The sequence below is a fragment of the Dermacentor silvarum genome, chromosome 4 (assembly GCF_013339745.2).
Source record: "Dermacentor silvarum isolate Dsil-2018 chromosome 4, BIME_Dsil_1.4, whole genome shotgun sequence".
Classification (NCBI taxonomy): Eukaryota; Metazoa; Arthropoda; class Arachnida; order Ixodida; family Ixodidae; genus Dermacentor; species Dermacentor silvarum.
The window spans coordinates 146195318-146215513 of record NC_051157.2 but is presented as its reverse complement, the minus strand read 5'-3'; positions in this window follow the sequence as shown (position 1 = coordinate 146215513).

Genomic DNA, 20196 nt, shown 5'->3' with positions numbered 1-20196 from the left:
AGGGTAGCATGGTATCGATGGTGCAGGAAGGTTCACGGCCGTACAGTAAGAAAAACGGAGAAAAACCAGTGGTAGCTTGAGTGGCAGTATTATAGGCGAACGTGATGAACGGAAGCACAGCGTCCCAGTTGGAATGGTCGGACGCGACGTACATGGCGAGCATGTCGCCAAGAGTACGGTTGAAACGCTCCGTCAGCCCGTTCGTCTGTGGATGGTATGCGCTAGTGGTCCTGTGGATGATGTGAGACTCCTTCAGAAGCGACGTCACGACTTCAGATAGAAATGCGCGGCCTCGATCACTGAGAAGTTCCCGAGGGGCTCCGTGACGAAGAACAAAATGCCGCAGTATGAAGGATGCAACATCTTGGGCAGTTGCAGATGGAAGTGCAGCGGTTTCTGCATAGCGTGTGAGGTGATCCACTGCAACGATAATCCAGCGGTTGCCAGCACCAGTACAAGGAAGCGGGCCGTAAGGTCGATTCCGACCCGATCAAAAGGACGGGATGGGCAAGGAAGCGGCTGCAAGGGTGCGGCAGCGGAAGTAGGGGCCGACTTTCGGCGCTGGCAGTCGAGGCAGCAGCGGACGTACTTCCGAACGAACTTGTACATGCCAGGCCAGTAATACCGGAGCCTAAGGCGGGTGTAGGTCTTTAACACGCCACCGTGGGCACATTGGGGATCAGTGTGAAACGATGCGCATAAATCAGCCCGAAGATGACGAGGTATTACTAGGAGCCATTGCCGACCCTCGGGGAGATAATTGCGACGGTATAGGAGTTGGTCGCGAATAACAAAGTGATGCGCCTGCCGCCGTAGAGTCCTAGACGCCGTAACAGTGGTAGGATCAGAGAGAAACGCCAAAAGCGAAGAAATCCACGGGTCTTTGCTCTGCTCAGAGCGCATGTCATCGATGGCAAGTGCTGAGAGGACAAAGTTGAGTGGGCAAAGACTGTCAGGATCAGGGTCAGGTGATATTGGCGAGCGGGAGAGAGCATCGGCATCGGTGTGCTTGCGTCCAGAGCGGTACACAACCCGGATGTCGTACTCTTGCAAACGGAGTGCCCAGCGTGCGAGGCGGCCAGAGGGGTCTTTCAATGAGGAGAGCCAGCACAGCGCATGGTGGTCCGTTACTACATCAAATTGGCGGCCGTATAAATAAGGTCGAAATTTCGTAAGGGCCCACAGTATGGCTAAACACTCCTTTTCTGTAACAGAGTAGTTTAGCTCCGACTTTGTCAGCGTGCGGCTAGCAGTAAGCAACGACGTATTCCACAAGACCACTTCTGCGTTGAGGCAAGAACCGCCCCAAGGCCGACTCCACTAGCATCTGTATGGACTTCAGTTGGGGCATCGGGGTCAAAATGCCGCGGAATAGGAGGAGAGGTGAGCAGATGGCGAAGAGTCGTGAACGCGTCATCGCATGTTTTCGACCACGCGGATAGGGCGTTGTCTCCAGCCAGCTGTTGAGTCAAAGGGGCGATGATCATGGCGAAGTTCTTCACAAAGCGGCGAAAATAGGAGCAGAGGCCGACGAAACTGCTGTAGTGTCTTCAGATTAGTGGGCCTTGGGGAACTCAGGCAACTGCACGGAGTTTTGCAGGATCCAGGAAGCACGCCTTCTTTGGATACGACGTGGCCTAAGATGGTAAGCTTACGAGCAGCAAAGAAGCATTTTTTGATGTTAAGTTGCAGGCCAGCCTTAGTCAGGCAGCTTAATACCTCTCTTAGTCGTTGGAGGAGAGTCGAGAAATCAGGTGAGAAGACAACGACATCTAGGTAACACATACACGTGTGCCGCTTGAGACCGCGCAAGATACTGTCCATCATACGCTCGAACGTAGCGGGCGCATTACATAGGCTGAATGGCATGACATTAAATTCGTATAATCCGTCCGGTGTAACGAAGGCGGTTTTGGAGCGGTCAGCCTCTGCCATGGGGACTTGCAAATATCCAGACCGCCAGTCCAAAGAGGATAAGAACTCGGCACCTTGCAAACAGTCAAGAGCATCGTCTATGTGTGGTAGGGGATATACGTCTTTGCGCCTAATTTTGTTAAGACGTCTGTAATCAACGCAGAAGCGAATAGAACCATCTTTCTTTTTTACGAGGACAATAGGCGATGCCCACGGGCTATGGGACGGCTGAATCACGCCACGCCAAAGCATATCGCTCACTTGTTTGTCGATGACGCGGCGTTCAGACGCTGAGACACGGTAAGGAAGCTGCCGGAGTGGGGCGTGCGAACCGGTGTCGCTGCTGTGCGACACTGTGGTGGTGCGGCCGAGAGAATGTTGATGGCAGTCGAAGGAGGCGACAAATTCGCGTAGCAGGCTGACAAGTTGCGCGCGTTGTGGGGTTGTCAAATCACCGGAGATTGACGGTTGGAAGCACTCCAACGACGGTCGAGTCGCATTGTCGAGCGCGGCGAGGGATGTCGAATGCGCGGTGTCGGGAGCATCGAAGAGCATTGAAGAATCCGCAATTTGAGCGTAACCGAGGCACTCTCCGCGATGCAAAGTAACCGGCAGGAAAGACACATTGCACACACACATCACACCACGGCCAGCACTGATGGCGATGACTGCAAAGGGCAGCGGAAGGGAACGGCGACGGGCGAACAAGTGACATGGCGTGAATAAGACGGTTGCGTCACGTGCAGATATGCAAGACACAGAGACGACGGCGGCGGAATGAGGAGGGATATCGGTAACTTCAGCCACAATCATTTTTGTAGGCGTCACAGGATCTTGGTCCATGGCTGCAGCGGAAGGAAACGACAACTCCACATCGGCGCGGGCGCAGTCAATGATGTCATTGTTAGACGAAAGGAAATCCCAGCCTAGAATGACATCGTGGGAGCAGGACGGCTGGACCACGAACTCAATGACATGAAGATTCCGCGACTACAACACGAGCAGTGCAGTCTCCCAAAGGTTCGACAGGCTGTGCGCTCGCAGTACTCAAATACAGTCCGGAAAGCGACGTCGTTACTTTTCCTATCCGTCGGCAAAGTCCTGCGCGTAACACTGAGATTGCTGCGCCCGTATCGACCAGTGCGAATGTTGGAATCCCTTCGACGTATACCTCAATTATGTTGCAGGGGTGATTTCGAGGCCTTGGGTAAAGCGAAGGGGACGCAGTTCTCGCCTCGGGAACTGCGACACTTAGTTTCCCTGAGGCAGAGGCCTTGGCCGGCGTCTCATCGGTGAGATGGAACGGCGGCGTGGGGATGGCGAACGACGAGTAGTGTAGGGAACAGGGGTTTCATCTGGCGGCACAGGGGATTGTAGCTGTCGAGGGGCGTAACTGTTCATGGGTCGGCGGTAATCATAAGTAGGCTGCATAAGGCGTCGACAAAAGCGGGCAACGTGTCCCGGAATACCACAATTGTAGCAACTTGGGCGGTTGTCAGCAGTGCGCCAAGGATTTGGCTGGCGTGGTAGCTGTGGTGCAGGCGGCGAGAAGGGAATCGGAGGCGGTCGCGCAACAGCTTGGAGAGGTGGACATGGAGCGAAGGGCGGCCTTGCAGCGACGTCAGCCTATGTCAAGGGCGCCGCGACTGTAGGCGGTGGAATAGCAGCTGGCAGGCACTCAGCGACTTGCTCCTTGATGACGGTCTGTAACCCCGGTGTCAGTGGGGAGTGTGGTTGCGCGTTCGTAAAGGGCACCAGGGAAAGCTGCCGAGCAACTTCTTCTCGCACGAACTCCTTTATCTGCTGCATTAGAGGCGACTCGTCAACGCCTAGCGTCAGACCTGAGACAGGGGCGAATTCTGAGGGTGGGTGGCGTGTGACAACTCGCTGCCTTCGAAGTTCGTCGTAACTTTGACACAGTGCAATGACGACAGACACTGTGGTCGGGTTCCGGGCGACGAACATCTGGAAGGCGTCGTCCTCAATTTCCTTGAGGATATGCCGGATCTTATCGGCGTCTGGCATCGTTGCGTCGACTCTGTTGCGCAGATTAGCGACGTCTTCGACATAGCTGGTGAAATTCTCACCTGGTTGCTGGGCGCGTCTGCGCAGGCGTTGTTCGGCCTGAAGTTTACGTACAGCAGGACGACCAAAGATTTCCGTGAATTTGGTCTTGAACGCCGACCATGTCGAGATGTCGGATTCGTGGTTCCGATACCACAAGTGCGCAACGTGGCTCAAGTAGAAAATTACGTTGTTGAGCTTTTCCCTGTCTTCCCAGTGGTTGTGCCTGCTGACTCTGTCGTACGAGACGAGCCAGTCCTCGACGTCCTGATCACCGGTACCCGCAAAAATCGCATGATCGCGCTGACGCTGCACGCCAGGACAGATGACAGTTCTGTGACTGCAGCTTCTTGGCCTGGATCGTCAGGCATGGTTCGAGAAGACTGGGCTGGATCGTCCGGCATGGGCCGAGATGATTGAAGGGTTCGGCTTCGAAGTTCCAGCGTTGATGGAGTCGTACCTAGCACCTCCACCAAATGTCAAGGTGTTTATTGACAGGATTGAGAGGTCGAACTCGGTGCGGCAGTCAGAACCCTGCGAGCAGTCAGGACAAGCCCCGTGCGTAAAAGCGCTTGTGATGCGCCTGACTGACCGGCACTTCGTCGTATTTCATACACCGGAGATGTACCTGGATAACCGGCACTTCTTCTTCCTTACAACGTGATTAACTTTGCTAGCATTTCTGTCATATTTACGCACCGGAAAATTGCTCAGCAAAGCTGAACGTGTTAACGAGTCACTTTGTTCATTACAAGCCGTAGGCAAAGTGACTGTGGTGGTCTGTGTGGGCGCAGGTGAGCCAGACGCACTAAGGAATCCCCCAAAGACAGAGAGGAAAGATTTTTAACACGGACAGCAGACAAGGACCACACGCACACAAATTACAGAGGGTAATTGACACAAGTGGCGCTATTGGGAGTAATCCCAGTCTCTGTGCTGTACCACTCACAGTTCAGTTCCAATCGCTGTAGTGGCTACCCGCCGCAGCGGTGAGGATTCACTGTTATTTACGACCATAGTGTTACCCACACTTTCGTAACAACGCCGTAGCGAGGCGTCATTCCTTTGGAATTCCTCGAGGGTCGCCTTATCTATAGTTGTAGCAGCGGCTCTTAGTGCTGGTAGGCTGGAAGTGGACCGTATTCCCTGTGCCATTGCAGCTATTTCCTTGGGGAGTTCCTCTGCGTCATCTTTGGACACTCTTAGATACTTGCCTATATTTCGCGAACAACGCTGGGCGTCTGCAGTCATTGTGGGTATCGACAAACTGGCGGGGTCGTTCGTGCTTGCCACAGTGTTATCGACATGGCTAGCTTTATGTTGCGGTCGGGACTTCAGGAAGACTCCCTGCTCTGCAGGACGGACACCTTTAACGTTCCCGAGCACCACATCATAAAGGGGGTTGTGCATGCATTTAGCCCGCACGATGCCCGTGAAGAAAGGCGTGTCTATGAAGACGTCTGCCTCCGGCAAGCAATGTACGGTCCGGTCCAACAAGAAAACTGGGCTTGTAGTTCCCATAAATTTTTCTTTTGGAACCAGGCTTTCTCGCACCACTACAGTGTTACAGCCGGTATCTTGAAGTACTGTTACAGCCTTGCCCTCGAGAAATCCTTTCACGCGGGATCGAATCCCGGCCACGGCGGCCGCATTTCGATGGGGGCGAAATGCGAAAACACCTGTGTACTTAGATTTAGGTGCACGTTAAAGAACCCCAGGTGGTCCAAATTTCCGGAGTCCCCCACTACGGCGTGCCTCATAATCATAACTGGTTTTGGCACGTAAAACCCCATAATTTAATTTTTTTAAATCCTTTCACTACTGGCAAAGTTCCAACTGCAAACACGGTTGAACTACATGTCCACGTCGTGTTTACGACTGGAATGGTTTCCCCGCTTTGAAGAACGACGTATCCTTTTTCTGGTACGCCGGTCTCTCTGGTTTCTTCGGTAGACAGCATGCATGGCGCTTGTCTCCTTTCTTGCGCCTTCCCTGTTTCGGCTGGAGAACCGGTCTTGCCACTCGACCAGCCAGTTGCTGACGGGCTATTTCTCCTCCGAGACCAACACTCACATGCACGATGACCTGTCTTGTTGCATAGAAAGCACTCAGTGCTCTAGGCGGCCTCTTCGCGGACTCAGTCGGATGACTGATCTCCGCTGCAGTGTCCTTACATAATTGTCATTGGCCAAACTGGAAAGATCCTGGGCCTCTAAGAAGCAATCAGCGTTTTGTGCCATCATACTCAGTTCCTTGCAGTTTCTTTCCTTCAAAAATATCCGCAGTGCCGGCGAGCATCCCTTCATGAACTGTTCTGCAATGATTAGGTCGCGTAGGGCATCGCACATCTTCTCGCCCTTCGCCATTTACATCCAGCGGTCGAAATGACTCGCTAAGCGAGAAGCATACTGGAGACCCGTCTCCTTCTCTTCTGGTCTCGCTTTGCGAAATTTCTCGCGGTAACCTTCGGCGGTATACCGAAATCGCAGCAACAGGGTTGCCATCAGCTGATCATAGTCTGAGGCGGAAGCGGAGTCAAGCCGACTAATGACAGCCAAAGCTTCTCCGGTCAGGCACAAACTGAGCGATAGGGCCCATTTATTTTGAGGCCACTCTTCAGACTCTGCGACGCGCTCAAAACGTTGCAGATAGGCGTCGAGATCATCTCGCGCTTCATTAAATGGTGGCGATAACTTGTGGGGACTACAGCCATCCATGATAGCTGGTACAGCCGCGTCGCCGCTCACCGGTAGTGCGTTAGAACTGGCTGCCTGTTCTTGAATCTTGAGCTTCAGCTGTAGCACGCGTTCCTCGGCTTGTAGCCGTTTTTCTTCAAGCTCAATGTTCACGCGCCGATCATCCCGAGCTTGGGTGCGAAGGCCTCTCTCTGTCGCGCGTTCCGCGTCAATCCACTCGCGAAGAGCGGTGCCAGCTAAGCCCATGTCCTTGCCGATCGCGTGTAGCCTCTCAATATCTATGGCTTCCTCTCGTGCATGTAGCCGTCGGCAAGATGTTAAAGCCGATCCTGGCAGGCTCGCCAAAATTGTGGTGGTGTTTTGTGTGGGCGCAGGTCAGCCAGACGCACTAAGCAATCACCCAAAGACGGAGAGGAATGATTTTTAACACGGACAGTAGACAATCTTCATACGCGCACGAATTACAGAGGGTAATTGACACAAGTCGCGCTATTGGGGGTAATCCCTGCCTTTGTGTTGTGCCACTCACAGTTCAGTTCCAATCGCCGTAGTGGCGACCTGCCGCAGCGGTGAGGTAGCGACGGTAGGGACGCAGCTGGGCTGCACGTCGCTGCTACAGTGACGTGAACCAGGGCGCAGCCCAGCGTCGACGGGGAAGGAACGGCGATGACACCGTAGGGCGGCCTATCTAGGCCTAACAGGAGCCGGGGCGCAGGCTCGACAGGGCAGGACGGCACTCGAAGCCGCAAGACAGCCCGCCTCAGGAACGTCAGGGAGCCGGGGCGAAGCCCGACCACGGCAGGATCCATGAGTAACTCGGCATTCAGGGCCAGTGAACCGAGGCGAAGCCCGGTTTAACAGGGTCGGGATCGTTGACGTCGGGACGTTCGATCCGCAGAGCCCGGCGTGAGCCAACCGAGCTGGCCCGTTCCGCTGAGCTTGTCGGCCCCGTCGCTCCAGCTTCTCTCTCGTGGAACGCGCACAGACCACGCGCACCAGCCACGCTTTTTCCCGCGCTTTTCGGCCCCGCGCGCCGAACACAAGCATCGAAAAGCCCGCGCATTTCAATTCTCGGCCCCGCACACCGAGCACAAACATTAAATTGCCGTCCTCTTGCCACAGCGACGGACAGATTCCGACAGTGACCACGCACAGACCACACACAGACCACGCACGAAGTAATAAATGGTGAAAGTTGCAAAAGCTCTCACAGCACTGCTTTGCTGGACTCCATTCACTTGAAAACTGCGTTTGTAATGATGAAAGCGTCAAGACAGGAAATGATAACCGACTGCACAATGTTATATATCTGTACCACCCCATGTGACGGGCAGCGAAACTATCTGTTTATTAAGACTGAATGCAACAACATAGTAAGGTGCTGCTTCACAATATGGCACCCTTTCATGTGCACTTCTGGCAAGCTGCCGTATGCACTGAGGCATAAACACATTAACAGGGGCAAGAGACGAAGTAACTGAGCAAGCCTTAATGATGCTTTTAACATTTTGTATCTGTCAATGTTTCTGTTGTCACGGCTGATAGAACATTCCTTAGTGCAAGTTGGTTAATCACGTTGCGGCAACAGCACAAGAAGCAAGGTCAGAATAGTAGGAGAAAACAAAGCAAGATGGCAGACTGAGGAGGCATGGTAGACGAGAGAGGAAGGCTTTAATAACATCGAAGAGGCCAGCCCTGCTGTTCACAGGACTCGGTGCTTTCAATGAGACGAGTTAATAAAATTTTAAAGAAAGATGTGGCTGTATCATGCTTACATAACAAACGCAAAAATTAAAGGACAGAAATAAGAATAAATACAGACAAGCGCGGAAGCACTCACATATTCACACACATGCACACAAACGCGAGCGCGAAAACTAAGATCTAAAATACAAAAAGGGTAAGTAACAAATATACGGAAACACGCAAGAAAAACACGCACACACAATTAACGCAGACGCGAGTAGAACTATTAGGAGTCAGTAGTACACAAGCAGCTGCGCCTACTTTGTCGTACTTTTTTTTAATGTACATATTGGCTCTGTTGCCTTCATTGTCACAGGAATCTTTTTGTAGCGACATATCACGACAATCTATAAGCAGCGCAAAGCTGTGTTGTGGGAAAGCAAGTCGAGCGCTGGCAGCACAACTTATGCGCGATTGTGTCACAGCAGGCATTCTACAGCTGGCGCGTGCAGTGAGAGAAGAGTTCTAAGCCACACAGCGACGCGAATTCCTGCCAAAATCCCTTGTAACAGCGCCAGTGCATCAGTCATAATTTTATATTAGCACTGAGGCTGACATTAAGGAAACAAACACTGCTACCAAACGCCTGACCGTTAATAATCCAATGACATTCACTCAAGCAGCGCGTGAGTCACTGATTGTTAGCATTGGTGGAAAGCAATCAATCGACGGTGCTACACAACACTCGAACGACGCTGCTAGACGCTCGGCTATCTTATCACACTGCTGCCAACGATCGGTCGTTTGCGCGCTGAGCTGGCAGCAATGAATCTTTGCATTGGAGGTTGCTTTCGCAAATGTTTTCTGTTGAGAAACTCATAGGATAGTTTCATCCGCGCACGCTTTTCTTATTTATCCTGATAATGGTTTTGCTCCATCACTTCGCCACGTCCGACGAGAAACGCAGGGGCACAGCACACAAACACACCCGCCGCTCACAGTAGGTACCAGACTTTGGCAAACTCTCCTGGTCGTAACTTCACTTAGGAGCAAAACAAAACACCACGGAACAAACACGGACGATCGATGTTTACGGCGGTATGTCGCCGCGGGATCCTGTTTCGGGACGAAGCGTCACCGATGTTCGCTGCAACCTTTCTTCGCCGGCTCACGGCTCAGAACAAACGCACGAGGCACAAATAGTGCATCGTAACCTCACAATAATATTTCCGGCATGACAGACCACCACAAAAAATTCGAATTCACTCTGACGAAGGGAGACGCACAAAGCTGACGCGACTCGGCCCAGTTCGAAGCGAGGGCGGCCCTGTTAGGCATGTTCTCCGTCGGCGGGGTCACCGGCCGTGCGGCTCATGGCGTCAACTTAAGTGCGCGCCTATTGGTGGGGGCTCGTGTGCATCCGCTTTCGAGGGGCAAATGCCGCTGCCTTCTAAAGTTGTACCCGACTATAGAAAGGCCAACACTGTCGCACTCTGTTCTACAGCTAATCATAGCGGTAAGCACGACTGTGTTGTATGGAACGCGAGCGATTTGGCACTTGCGTTGAGGGCTGTAATTAACAATTCGCAAGGGCGCACAAGCGAGCAACACGGCGAGGAAGAGCAGGAAGCCCGCGTACCTGCTAGCAGACAAACCGGAAGTCGTAGGTCCTTGTTCGACAAATGGGCGTCCTAACCACTGTTGACATCACCAGGTGTACCCTGCTGACATCGTGACGACTGTGGGGATACCGGAAAGGCCAGGAGAGGAGGACGGCATTGTTTTTTTTAATTTTGTGGCGCGCCCGCAGTGCGTAGCGCTGCAGTAAAGTTTGGTATCGTTGATCATGACGGCATTCTGAACTCGATGCGCGTGTTTACTTGAAATGTTCAAAAGATATCTGAGGTGGTGTAGGGGCCCTTTAAAGAAACGCGTGAGAATTCAGCAGCGCGGCCACCCAACCATCACGTGCAGCATGTGTTCCGATCGTGCGAGAAATGCCAACAAAAGTTAAATTATTTCTTGTTTTACGATTGCCCTCGCAATCGCAGTCAGGCAAAAAAAATCAAACGGCAGACGAAGCTTAAGCGACACGGTTAATGAGTGATGGCGGGTGCGTGACACAAATTTAGCAGTTCACAAAGATAAACGTTCCCTATTACTAATACTAAACAATACGACCACGCGCGAACGAGCAATAGCACGTAAATATTTCGATCGTTAGAAGAAGCTGAGACCTAAGCTTCATCTTACTGCAGTCGAATCTCGGTAATTCGAACTAGAAGGGACCCGAAAATTTGTACGAAATAAAGGAAGTTCGAATTAAAAGGACACATTTTTGAATTATTCGTGCACCATAGCACGATGCACGGACGGTGCGAGTCGCGAAATATCGCGGCGCGCAAGCGCATTGCCAGCGAGGGCGACGAAACTTCAGGGAGCGCGCGGTGTCGGCACGGCGACGGGCGCACGCGGAGACCGTGGAATGTGAGGGAGGAGGGCAGCAGGGAAGCGGATTTGCCCTCGGCAACTCCGTCGCTTCGGTGGCTCCCCTCGCCCTCCCTCTCAACTCCCTCGTAGGTCCCTCACCTTTGACTGTCACCATGCGCGCGCCCGCCGCCGTGCCGGCGCCGCCGCTCCAGCCGGCCCGGCGCCAGCTCCGTGAAGTTTCGTTTTCTGCCGTTATCGGGCAGTGGGCGGTTTTGTTAGCTGGACTGGGACACCGCCGCTGCTTCCCTTTGTGCCGCAGCCACAGCGTGCAAGGTCAACGCTTGACTAGAAAATAGAAGAAGCATAAAGGAGAACGGTTCACTGCCATTTTCTCCACGTGGCTGAGACGTCGGCACGTACACACGTGTTTTGGCGCAACGCGGAAACGGCGACCTTGTCATGTGAGAGGGTGAAATTTCGGTCTCGTTTTTTTTCTTTCTTTTTTTTGTTTTTTTGTTCGCTCACGGCACTGAGGGGTCTCTCCTAAGCTTTTACTCTATGGCGGTGTCTACAGTAGCGGTGCCGGAACAATGCCGGTCGTAGGGGTCGCCGCGTGACTTGGCGCGCTGCTGAGAGCATTGACGGTGCGCGGTATGTTCGAATTAAACGTTGCAAATGCTTTCACGTTCGAATTACCGGGCGTTTTTGCCCATTGGAATTCACATAACTTTGATGGGACCACAGCGTCAATTCGAATAAACCGGTAGCTAAGGAGTTCGACTGCACCATCATAATAGCATGCATCCGTCCACATGTAAATAGGCAGCAGTTAAACAAGTCGCCCAAAAGTGTCGTTATTCCGAGAAACGTGCATCGTACTGTTTGACACGAATATACCAGCCGTAAGGACAAGCGTGGTAAAATTCATCAGTGCTGCCGGCCAATTAACCGTCACGTGAAACAAGTGCTCCGATCGTGATACAGATGTAGGCATCTGTATTCCACGTCGCAAGTTCGCGTTCTAACCTGCACGCGTATTCTTTCATTCCAAGGACAGCGACCAGCTGTTCCATCATCCTTCAAAACCGCGATTTCCACGTATTGTATAGAATCCCACTCCTCTCTGCAACGCATTACGTGGCATTGAGAGTATTGAAATAAATAAATAAACACATAAATAAAAGAAGTTCATTTAATCCATCCTTACTAGTTTTAGTTTTACCACTGCTATTGCGATCGTTACGTAAACATAACGCCAATGGCAGACGAAGCTTAAGCGACACGGTTAATTACAAGTGTGTGGTGATTACAAGTATGTGGCTACGAGTATGTGGCAGAAAGAGTCAACTCAGGCAAGCTTTCATAATAAACAATGCCACCAAGTGCGAACGAGCAAATTAGCGCAAACGTGTCGATCGATGTAGAGCTGAGACGTGAAGTTGACCTTAGCACCATACATCCGACAACGTGTTAAATAAGCAGAAGTCGAACAAATCGCGCAGAGGTTTCGTCATTCCGACAACGTGCACGACATTGTTTGCCAAAAACAAATACCAGCCCTAAAGGCGCGCGTGGTTAAATTCAGCAGCGCGACCGGCTATCGAGTGCAGCAAGTTTACCGACCGTGATACAAATGCCTACAAAAGTTCAGCTATTCCAACCTAACGCAGTTGTACATTGCTCTCGCAAACGCGGTTACGCTAACAAAACGCGAACGAAGCTCAGGCAAGGCTATTCCGGACAGTGTGTGTCCAGAATTAACATTATTTTTAGTATTATTCGCCACTGTTCAAGAAATAAACAACGATAACTCTCGCGGACTCATCCTGTTGGCTACACGGGAGGGGTTAACGGTTCTAAAGTTTCGCATTGAGAATTTTTCTTGGCGGATCTCAGCGCTGCACTGAAACAATTAGCACTGAGTAAAATCGAAAGCTTGCAGAAAAGCAGTACGATGCGACGAAACTCAGTATTGAGGGAGCACAATTAACGGATCGCCAGTGGCCGATTGATGTTACCGTTGCCGCAAACAATGACGATGTACAATGCCCGGCATTCGATTACGCGAAGACATGGCGCCGCGCTAGTCGAAAAGGTTGCAAGGCTGCAAATAGAAAAACACTGGCTCCATGAACTGTCACTTACCTCTTGATGGGCGTAAGACGTACAGGTGCCGTGGAGATGGAGCTTACGAAACGGTCACCTGGAGCTGACAAACGTTCAGGCGGGAACTGATGAGCGCGTAACACAACTACCACGTTCAAATAAAACGCGCGAACTGAGCTTGGAGCACCCGTAGCGCACCAACCATCAGGCATTCGCATCCAACTGAGAAGGGCGAAGAGACCCAACAAAACGGCGCCGTTTAGTCATGTGACCAAATACGCACAAAGTAGCGCCGAGCGTACACGCAAGAGGCAGTGGCGAATGGCGACGATTCGACTGGGCAAAGGCAGTCACTGCTTTGTATTACGGCAGGGCTTGCAGTATTCGGCATCCTCGACATGTTCGGAGAGTGTAGGACACGTTTGATTCGGTTAAACCTTGCGGTAGGTGGTAATGCGCAGTTGTTCGAGTGCTCTACCTACATGACATTTCCTCCCGATATGCTTGTGTAGTTTGAGCCGTTCATTATACAACTGCTCCATTTGTCGTCTTCATTGGAGGTTTGATCTAAGTGTGGCAGCTTCATATTGCTTTCTGACATGTTGTCTCTTCGGAAAAGCGTGCGTTCAGGGCAGCCGTGAAAGAGCTTAACATGTCGCGATAACATCACGTACGCGTTGTATTGCGTGTGTTAGTCCCACATATGTCTGGTATGGGACATCCCGTTGAAAACATCCTTCCGACATTTATAGGATTAATGTTTTGTGATTTGTTTAGAACCTAGAACTTCAATTCTGTGGATGTCAGAAGGATGTTTTAAATAGGACGTCCCAAAATTAATGTCTTCATGTTATCCACTGGACTTCCGAACTGGGACTTGGACTTTCGGATCTAATCGGGACGTCCAAAGAATATTCGTGGTCTAATGGGACAAAGTACAAGTTCTAAATACAACACACGTGAAAATTAGGCACATAATTCCATCTAGTACATACATAGATAGCATATACCGTACAGGTTATGGCGGTAATTGGGTGGGGCAGGTTGTTCCAATCTGTTGCTGCGCGAAAAAAGAATGAGCCTGAAAGAGTGGTAGTATTGTGCGACCAACTTGGTACGTGTGCCGAGTGCGATGTGATATACGGGCAGCAGGAATAATGTATGGTGGTTGATTAGGTTAATAATGATAAAACTTACGAAAAAGAGAGGGAGTTGAGATGCTACGACGATTAGCGAGTGTAACCAAACCGGATTCTTTTTTCAATGACGACACGCTGACATCATAAGAATACGTTGAATGCATGAACCTTATGGCATGGTTTTGCACCGATTCAAGTGCGTTGATTACATACGCTTGATGAGGGCTCCATAGGGCACATGCATATTCGAGTTTACGTCTGATTATGCTTTTGTAGGCTACCAATGTCACATGCTTGGGGGCTTGCTTTAGGTTTTCTTTTAAAACAACCAAGAGATTTATTAGAAGATGAGATGACGTTAGTAATATGTGCGCTCCGTGTCAAGCCATTTGTAAGGGTATCACCAAGGTATTTGGAAAACACCACATTATTTATTGTTTATGGGTCAGCTAGTGGGTTACGTCGGCGGGAGAATACCACTACTTTGGCATTTATTTGAGTTCAGTGTCATTAACCAGCAATCGCACCATTGTTGCAAGCAGTTAATATCCTCCTGAAGGGAAACTTGGTCAGGCATGTTTGTAATTGTTTGGTAAACGACGCAGTCATCTGCAAACATGCGAATATTGCAGGATGCATGCAGATGTAAGTCGTTAATATATATTAAGGAGAGGCCCAAAAACAGATCCCTGTGGAACCCCAGAAGTTACCGGTAGGGAAAGAGATGGACTGTTGTTAAAAATGACAAACTGTGAGCGGTTACTAAGGAAAGCTTCAATCCGTCGCAAAATATTGGGGTGCACGTTCGCCAGAGATAGCTTTAGTAATAATCGTTGATGTGGTACCTTATCCGAATGCTTTCGCGAAGTCTAGAAATACTGTGTCTGTCTTCTGGTTAATATTGTTATGGTGAAGAATGCAGACAATGTCGACGACGGAGGAGATGGCGAAGTGGCAACAACCTCTCTGGTTTCTCAGCTGCTGTTTATGTATATCGTGTAAATACATTGTGTAAATAGTTTTATACCCGTAACATTTTGGTGGAAGTGCTGGGTACGCGTCTTCGCCACGTAGCTCCGCAGTGGACGTCTCACCCAGCCTGGGAACATGCATCCAGCGGTAGGCGCCGCGTCTGCAGCTGCATTGCCAACTATATCCCAGTACGTTGCTCTACCTCAACCGCAAGACCCCGGCACAAGTTCAACGACCTCAATGGTGTTGACGTAGAAGAATAGTTCAAGATGTATGAGCGCGTGAGCAAGGTGAGCAGGTGGGATCCGACCATAATGCTGCCCAATATCGTGTTCCGTCGAACATGGTATTATACAGACGAGGAAGAGCTCACCAGCTGGGAGTTGTTTAAAGAGAAGCTGTCCGACGTTTTTAGCAATCCGGCTGGTCGACAGCTAGCCACCAAGCAACAACTCGCCACGCATGCCCAAACTCCTACCGAGTCGTATGTCTTCTACATTCAGGACGTCCTCGCCTTGTGTCATAAAATCGACACGTCCATGCGGAAGGCTAACAAGGTTGGGCACATTATCAAAGGCATCGCCGTCGTCGCATTCAACCTTCTGGTCTTTAGAAACCTATCGACAGTCGATGCTATCATGAAGGAATGCCGCCGTTTCGAGCAGGCGAAGAGCCGCCGTATACATAATCAGTTTACACGGCTTCCAAATACTGCAGCGACCTCTTCTTGCACCGACCCAACCGACCAATCTAGCGTGCCACCACCAAGCGATAACGTGACCCGCATTGTGCGCCGCGAACTCGCAGCAGTGTTTCCTGCCTCGCCTCAACAGACGTCTTGGACCAACACTGCTGAGACGATATCGCTGATCCAGTCCATGGTTCGCCAGGAAATCGCTAATATGGGTCTCCCCAGCGCCTGCTCCTTCAGTCGTCCTGACACCGGCCCTGCTCCTATGCCTCGGTCCCATCACAATCTACCCTACAGTGCCCGTTATCCCTACAGTCCCCGGAATCCATCGGACACCGGATGACAGGCCGACCTGTTTCTGCTGCGGCAGAATCGGTCGCGTTTCCCGTCACTGCCGTGCTCGTTGGCCGTCCCCGCCTCGAAACACTTCCTGGAATTCAAGTTCTCCCGCGGTTATTCACCCAGTCGTTTCTACGACGATTCCGACGCCGCTACCTCTACTCGCCGCTATACTCGATCGCCCTCGCCTCAACGTCGCTAGCCACGTCCACCCCAGCTTCACCGCTCGCCCTCGCCGACCTACCCAGGACCATCCCAGCCGGAAAACTTGGCAATGCGGCACCTCGGGGTGGTGCTGCAATGTCGGATTCACCGCAAAATGCTCATTTTACGCTGTTTACAAAACATAACCTTCTCGACGTCCACGTTGATGGCACACCCGTCACAGCGCTCATAGGCACCGGAGCGCACCTATCGATTACGACCAGCCGCATTCGCCGCCATCTAACAAAAATTGTTGCGCCTGCCGTTACTCGGGTCGTGCAAATCGCCCACCACGACCACTGTGCTGCCGTCAATATATTCGATCTGAGCCCTTAGGCCAGACGTCACTTGTCAAACGGCGTATACATAAAGGCGATAATCCTCCCATCCATCGGCGACCCTAACGAGCTCCAGCTTCGGAGCGCCAGGTCATCAAAATGGAAGTAGACAAGGTGCTCGCGAAAGATTTCATTGAGCCATCGTCAAGTCCCTGGGCGTCACCTGTGGTGTTGGTCAAAAGAAGGACGGTACTTGGGGATTCTGCGTCGAATACCGGCACCTCAACCGCATCACGAAGAAGGACGTCTACCCACTATACCTCGTATAGATGACGCCCTTGATTGCCTATACAGGGCACAGTATTTTTCGTCCATCGACCTACGGTCCGGACATTGGCTAATCGCTGCGGATGATCTCAATCGTGAAAATACAACCTTTATAACTCCTCATGGTCTTTACCACTTCAATGTTAGGCCTTTTGGGCTATGCAACGCTCCGGCTACCTTTAAGCGTATGGTGGACTCATTACTCCAAGGATTCAAGTGGTCGACTTGTCTCTGGTACCTAGATGATGTTATTGTCTTCTCGCCCACATTCAGCACACACCTTGAGCACCTTTCAGCTGCACTTGCTGTTTTTCGCATGCCTGGTCTACAGCTCAATTTGAAGAACTGTAACTTCGGCCACCGTGAAATTACTGTCCTTGGGCATGTCGTCAATGCGTCTGGCATCCGACCGGACCCGGAAAAAATTTGCGCCGTGAAAGAGTTTCCTGTCCCACAGTCTGCAAAAGAGGTTCGAAGTTTTGTGGGCCTTTGCTCTTACTTCCGCTCTTTGTTGAAGATTTTGTCACCATAGCACGCCCACTGACAGATCCCCTGAAGAAAAGTGTGCCGTCTTCAAGGGGAGCCTCGGAGGCCGCCACCTTTTCCCGCCTTACCACCATACTCACCACCCCGCCAATTCTAAGACACTTCGATACGCCAACCCCTACAGAAGTGCGCACAGAGGCCAGTGGCCTTCTTGGCACAAGTTCAGCACGGCCGTGAACGTGTCATCGAGTACGCTAGCCGTCTTTTGTCCCCTGCGGAGCGGCATGTTTAGCCCGTGTGTGGGCAGTAGCGAAATTCCACCCCTATTTATACGGCAGGCCCTTTTCTATTGTAACGGACCACCACGCCCTCTGTTGGCTTTCGTACTTGAAAGATCCCACGGGGAGGCTTGGACGATGGGCTTTGCGGCTACAGGAGTATTCCTATTGTGTGGTGTACTCGTCTGGTCGCCTACACAATGACGCTGACTGCTTGTTCCATTACCCTGTATACACGCCCGCCAACGCCGTCATGGACGCTTCCGCGAGTGTTCTTTCCATATCCCAGCTTTTGGACATGGGCCACGAGCAACGTCATGACGCTACCTTGAGGACCTTCATTGACCGATTGGAATCTGCTCCTACTGATCTATCCTTACGGTAGTTCGTCCTCAACGACAGAATATTGTACCACCGCAATTTTCTCCCTGGCGGTCATGCTCTTCTCGTTGTCGTTCCCAAACACCTCCGCTTAACCATGCTTCAGGAGCTTTATGATGCCCCTACTGCCGGAGACCTTGGGGTTGCTCGCACTTACGACCGCATGCGCCGCCGCTTCTACTGGCCCGGCCTCGAACGCCCCGTACGGAGATACATAGCTGCTTGCAAGCCCTGTCAACATCGGAAAAAGCCAGCAATGCTTACTTCCGGGTACTTACAGCTGATCGCCATTCCAACTGAGCCATTCTTCCGCGTGGGTTCGGATCTCCTTGGCCCTTTCCCCGAGTCCAGCTCCGGCAACAGGTGGATCGCTGTGGCTACAGATTACGCGACCCGCTACGCCATCACTCGGACGCTTCCCACGAGCTGCGCGACTGACGTCGCCGATTTCCTACTCCGAGATATCATTTTAGTCCATGGCGCCCCGCAACAGCTCCTTACCGACCGTGGCCGCACTTTCCTCTCCCCAGTCATCACCGATATCCCACGCTCCTGTTCTACCAAGCACAAACTAGCTACCTCCTATCAACCCAGACCAACGGCCTTACTGAGCGGCTTAATCGGACCATGACTGACATGCTCGTGAAATACGTTTCACCCGAGCACAAGGACAGGGGTGTTGCGCTACCCTATGTCCCGTTCGCCTATAATTCGTCACGCCACGACACTGCTGGATATTCCCCCTTTTACTTGCTCTTCGGTCGTGATCCTGCATTACCACTGGACGCTTGGCTCCCCTTGGTACGGAATTCGGGGACCAAGTATGGCCGCGACGCTATCGCCCACGCTGACCATGCGTGTCAGCTTGCCCGCACTCGTTTGTTGGCATCGCAGGAAACTCAAAAGCACGCCTACCATTGCCGCCATCGTGATACATACTTTTCACCAGACTCTCTCGTCCTACTTTGGTCCCCTTGCCGCCGAGTGGGGCTATCCGAGAAACTCCTTCCGTGCTTCAAAAGACTTTACCACGTTCTACGTCAAGTCACCAATAACACCTATGAGATAATCCCAGTGACATTCGTCGTGCCACCCAGTTCCGCATCACCTGACGTCGTTCGTACACGTCACTTGGCTTAAGCCTTACTAGGCCCTTCCCGATGGTCCCATCTGAAGCACAGGTACGGTTATTTTCCGCCGGGGTTTGTGTTACGGTGAAGAAAGCGGACAATAGATACTTTTAGTATTACGGAAAATGCTTGCGTTAGCGTTAGCGTGTTACGCACGCTAAATCTTTGCGGAACGCTGTTCGATAGAGTTTTAGTATAGCATAAGATAACGATGCGCCGCTAAGCGCAAAACTTCACCGCGCTATCTAGCTGCGAGTAGTCAAAGCAGCAAGCTGAGCAGCTCGACAACCAAACTAGCCGTGTGGATCCACGCCAAGCCTTGAAACGAGCCTGCATGTCAAGCCCTCGGGCCGGGGGTGCCGCCATGTTTGCAACGCCAAAAACTTAGCGAGCGTTTAGCGTCTCCGCTATATTCGAAAAATAGTGGACGCACGCTACGCGCAAAACTGAAATAGCGTTCTGAGCATGCGCAGTCTGACCCCGCTATTTCTTTGCGTTTAGCGTGGTGCCATTTTCGCAATACTAAAACTGTCTAATGTAAACAACGGCGAATACGAGGAAGTGGCAACAACCTCTCTGGGTTCTCAGCTGCTGTTTATGTATGTCGTGCAAATACATCGTGTAAATAGTTTTCTACCCGTGACAATATTGTTACGCGAAGAACGAGTCAGTAAGACGGGCAACTATTTACAGGTTGTATTTACAACAGCGGTTGCAGCGCTGACCGGTTAGGTTCACAGCGCGAGCCCAGCTCGTTCTTCCTCTTATTTTCTCGAGTGATGGCGCCCGCGCGCTTCGGTCAAACAATCAAATACCAGACGCGTGTAGCATAATCCCCCGGCGGCAGAAGCGACGTCCCGGAGCGTCTAAATGTCATCACTGGGAGGGTGATACTGCTTCAGTCGTGTAACGTGCACGATATCCCTGAACTGGGAAGCAGATGGGGCGTCAGGGGAGATCTCGTATGTGACGGCAGTCACGGCACGAAGCACTCGGTAGGGGCCTGTGTAACGCGACAGCAGTTTTTCTGACAGGCCGACCTGACGCGACGGAGACCATAGAAGCACCAAAGAAC